Raw genomic sequence first — 5,535 nt, 5'->3', positions numbered from 1 at the left:
TTGCTTTAATTTAACCATACAAATAAGATTGTGTTTTATCTCGTTTGGTTAAGAAGGACCCAGTGCAATTGTTGGGAAAATTTAATGAACCAAACTATTTTCCCTCCAAAATTTGTTTGGTTTGTACTAGCAAGCATGCATAGTAATGTGTCTTGTTGATCTTTTAATGGCAGTTTTTTTATAGTTACATAGTAAAATTCGCTGAATTTTTATGCTTTCTTGAGTGATTCTCTTATGTTATTACCCTAGCCTTAGTGCCATTTCTGAATGACTAGTAATTTTATTATATGTTTTTATCTTATGTATCTTCATTTATTATTAGCACTACGGGTTATTTAATGTTAAAATTTAAATGCATAATTCTAATATCATTTTATTGTTATTTTATTTTCCAACTATTGTAAGAATGAAAATGATGTAAAAGTGGATCATGTGCATTGAGGTCTCATCCTAATATGAACGAGTAATAGTTTAATTTGTGCTTTACAATAGTGCAACAAAACATGTGCTGGATAGAAAGAGAGAAGTGCAGGGAAGGACTACAAATAACGAGACACACTATATTTCCCTTGTCGAAGGGCTGAAAGAGGCAAAAAATATTGGTGTCAATGGTATTACCATACTCACAATTTAGAGATTAATATTGGTGTCAATGGTATCACCATACTCACAATTTAGAGTTAATTTGCAACAGAGGAATGGCACATATCAAGTTCGAAAGGACAATTTGAAACCCCTTTACAAGGAAGCCAAAATCTAGAGTTATGAATTTCAATCTTTTAACATAGATTACCATGCAGATATACAAATAATGTCCACTCATATACTATGTGGAGTTGTCAATGATGACATAGGATCATCATCTGTTACACCAGAAGTCATTGAATAGCAACAAGATAGGTCCCCATTGTGGGAATGTGTGTTTGTTGTCATTTTTTTTTGGGTGCTCATGGCATGAGGGTTTCACTGAGGGAGAAATACCATACCACGTGGGCTCATATTGGAGGATATATATTGAGGAAAAATGACATAATATATTGTGGGATATATAGGGGGTAAAGGGTTTTTATATTCACAGGTATAAAAAATGGAGCTCAAAGTTAATGAAAAAATATAAAAGTTATAAAAAATGGATACCTACAATATTTAGTGGAAGTAGGGGTTTTTTAAATTGGAAGGTGTATTGAGTTCATATTGGTAGAGGCGTTAAATAATGTGATTTTTAGGGGTATTTTCCAATATGTAGTCAAATTAAGGGTATTGTTTAATATGCCACGAATGCACGTGATAGGTTAGAGGTTCATTCGGTGAAGCCACTGTGGCTCATGGCATGGTTCTTTCATTAAAGAAGAAAACATTAATGTATTATTTTCCCCTAACTTGCAAAGATTGGGTTCTCTTGTATGGGTGACAAGTATATGGACAAATGTGATATATTCCATGTATATAGAGAAATGTAATATTTGCATGGTTTGTGAATTGAATGTTGTTGAGGTTATAAATATTTTCTTTTGTGTTATTTCACCATGTTAGTGATTTGAATTTTCTAATGCATTGAGGTAATTATGTCCAGATTTAAAGTTTAAATTAGTCAAGGGGCCTAAAAATTTTAACAACAATAATGTGAAAACGTTTTATTTTTGCGAGTTAAAACAAAACACCTGGCAACCCCCATCGCCCTCTTTCATGTTTTTTATTGGAATTGGAAAATTATGCTTAAATTATAAGCAAGAAAAAAGTATTAAAACATTAAATCCAATGACTTTCAGATCCATAAAATTGAACAAAATGTGGGGATTACACTATACATTTAAACCTTCTATTTAAATTGTGCACAACTTTTGCATTCTGCAAACCATAATTTTATCTATCAAATACAAGCTTATACTCACCTTCAAGTTGACAATCCAAAATTTTATCCATAGAGTATAGGGGTAGTCTTACCTTCAAGTTTTCAATCTAGAAATTTTATCTATGAAGTACAGGTTGAGCCTCACAATCCAGGTTTAGTCTCAATTTGCACATTGCAGTGTGTTCTATTTCCTTGGCATTTGCAAATTGTAGGAAAGATGGCTTAAAATGTTTTTATCTCTTGTTTTAGTGGGTTTGTTTCAGAATTTGATTTATATTTTTTTTTCCAAAAAACAATGAAACAGGTGAAATGTAAGAAAGTGACCCTGAAAATATATAACTCATGTTGTCTCAATCACAAACAAGATTAATATGTCAATGTAAGTACTATTATGATGAATCTATCCAAATTTTATGTATTATTCAAAACATCATGTTGTAGCGGCTACAACCAACCTCCAAAATTTTTCCTTAGATTCGTTTTGAAGCCTCCCTACCAACCATCCTTAGTAGCATGTCTTGCACTATCAAGTACATAGGCTTCAACTGAGTTTCATTGGCTTGCTAGCCTGTGTTGTCAACTTGTTTATCTGCCATCACAGGCTTCCATTCCGGACTTAGGTAATTTTCTGACTGAGATGTTCACTCACAAAATTGTGCAATTCTGGACTTTTCAACTCCCCTTTATGACCTTTGGACTACCCTCATGACTCTTCAACTTATTTACAAAATAACTCATTACATTACATCATGACTCTTCACATTCCAATATTGACACTTGGAATTCCACTCTACAATTAATTACAAATAATATTACATTTTACATTCATACCCATATAAGGAAAAATAAGGTATGGAAAACTTGATAGCCTAACAAGACAAAACACTATGATGCTTTATTTTTGGGAAACCCTAGCTCATCAAATTCGACTTGATGTTTTTCAGTCACGTAGCAGTGCCATGTTAGGATATTCCGACACATAGGAAATAGTTAAGATCAACTTGGTCTAGTATAGAGTTAGGTATAGAGTTAGGTAAAGTGTGTTTCTTTACCGTTGTACATTTTGTAACTTACAATCCGACGGTCACGATATGTAGTGATCTGACGGTTCACTCTCTCCTCGGTATTACCGACACTTGATCCGTGGCTTGACACCCGATTGGTCCATGAGTTCTATTTAAAGCGCATGGAGGGTCATTGTTCGGGTAATCTGTCTATGAGAGAAAGCTTATGTAAATTTTCATTCTTTGATTAATAAATTGCCTGAAGTGGCCACGTTGGCTCAGGCCGTGGACTGTTTCCCTCTTTGAGGGTTTTAACCACGTCAAAAATACTGGTGTATTGATCTGTGATCTGGTTGTGAGCGGTGTCCTTTTGGTGTTCTTTTTGAGGAACTTACCCTGTAAATTCCTACATGGTATCAGAGCTATTTGAGGGCCGCGTCCGTTGGTGATCCAAATCTGAAGCCGGTAGAACTGCATGCCGCTGTCGTTTTCTAGATCTACTGCTTCTGACTGCTTTCGGGCCGAGAGGACTGCTCTGTTGTGTTCGGAGCATCTGTTCCAGTGAGGAACCCCTTTCGTTTCACGCGAAAAGGTTTCCGGTAGCCCTATCTGCGTCATTTTTAAGATCTGGAGGTATACAGTGTTTATCTGCAGTTTACTGTTATTTTCTCTCTGGTTATTTCGGTTTCTGTTTATTTAGCCTTTTTTATTACCGGATCTATACCTTTCATTTCTGCGTATGCTCTTTGCCCTGCGACTCTGTGCGATCTGGGCAAATCAGAAACAGAAAGGAAGTTTTTTTCTCATGCGTATGCTCTTTTCCCTGCACCTTAGTGTGATCTTGGAAAATCAGAAACATTGAGAAAAATATTTAGTTTCCGGCTAAAGCTAACTTCGAGCCGTAAGGTTCGTTTTTCTTTGCATATTCGTGTTGGGTTTTGTGTTTTTGTTTTGTAGGAAAAAAGAGCTTTCTCAAGGCAAGCACGCAACCCAAGGCCCTCCCCCTCCCCCCCCCCTCTCTCTCTCTCTCTCTCTCTCTCTCTCAAATTTTTTGTATAGCTCAATTGGTTCAAAGCTATTTTAAGATAGTAGAGGTCTTGGGTTCAAATCTCCATTTTGTGGGGGTGTTTTTTTTCATTCCCGCACATTCGCGCACTTTGCCGGCAACTTCAACAAATTTTTTTCAAAAAGCCATAACTTCTTCATCCGGAAGCCTTTTTCAGAGCCGTTTTTTTTAAAACAGCCTAATTTTTCGAGATCTATCCATTGGAACACTTACTTTCAGCATCTTCAGCTTCAATTTTTTTTTTAAATGGAAAGTCCATGCCAAGTCATTCTTGACAGCACTAACTACTTCCAATGGATATCCTACATGGAAGATTTACTTAGAAGTAAAGGTCTCTACAGAATAGCCACAGGCCAAGAGAAGAAACCAAAAGATGAAGACAAGGCTGCAAAATGGGAAAATAGACAAGATCAAGCACGTGGTTTGATAGGGATGTCTATTTCTCCTGATCTTAGATTCCATATTGCAGAACTTGATAATCCTCATGAAGCATTGGAACAAATCACTAAAGTTTTTGGGATTAAAAATGAAATTAGAGCCCATCAACTTGAAAATGAGTTGCTTACATTGGATCCTAATAATTTTTCTTGCATTGAAGATTTCTTGTCCAAATTCAAGACCCTTAGATATCTCTTGGAAGGTGTTAAGGTTAAGAAAGAAGATAGTAACCTTATTTATTCCATCCTTACTAAGTTGGGACCAGCCTACTCTGTATTTGTTTCCACCTTCCATTCTACAAGGGAAGCTTTCATTTGTCAAGGAAAAGACTACAAGGCCCCTTCCTTTGACTCTTTTTGTGATTCTTTAATAAGAGAACAAGAAAAACTCTTACACCTTGGTCTTCTTAATCTTGGAAACTCTTCCAAGAAAGCGTTAGCCGCCCAGCAGCAACCAAATTCAAAGAATCCTAAGAAGTCATATCCTAAAAAGAAGGGTCCTAAACCAAACAAGGGTCCTAAGCAAACGCAGCCTGAAAGATCATTTCAGCAAAATGATAAGACCAATAAAAACAAATGGAAGAAGACTGATAGACATTGTAACTTTTGTAATCGAGATGGCCACTTAGAATCTAAATGCTTTAAGAAGATGGAAGCCTTGGAAGCCGCAATGAAGAAACATAACATCCATGTGGAACATTTTTCAACTTCAACTTCAACTTCATCTTCAGGGATGGCACTTTCTGCATGTCGTTGTCAATCATCTCAGTCTAGTTACGCATTAAATGTATCTTCTTCTTCTCATTCTCATGAGTGGCTCATTGATTCTGGAGCCTCTTATCACATGGCCAAAAACAAAGCCATGTTTTCTTCTTTAAATGATTGTAACACCAAAAATATATATGTTGGTGATGATAGATCTCTTAATGTTGTAGGGACTGGAACTGTTCATCTAGACAATGGTCAGTTTAATGATGTATTATGTGTTCCAACCTTATCCTGCAACCTTCTATCTGTATATTAGATAACTCATTCAGGTGAAGGTAAAATTGTTGAATTTTCACCTCATGATGTTGTAATCAAGGATCTAAGAGATCCTAAACAGATTCTAGCTACTGGTATTGCTGATGATTCCACAAGGTTGTATAAGTTTCACAACTTTGGGTCATCAAATCT

The sequence above is a fragment of the Pinus tabuliformis genome, chromosome 7 (genome assembly GCF_031772625.1).
Source record: "Pinus tabuliformis cultivar Carrire ecotype Pingquan chromosome 7, CPIR1, whole genome shotgun sequence".
NCBI classification, from domain to species: Eukaryota; Viridiplantae; Streptophyta; class Pinopsida; order Pinales; family Pinaceae; genus Pinus; species Pinus tabuliformis.
This window is presented reverse-complemented; position numbering follows the sequence as displayed.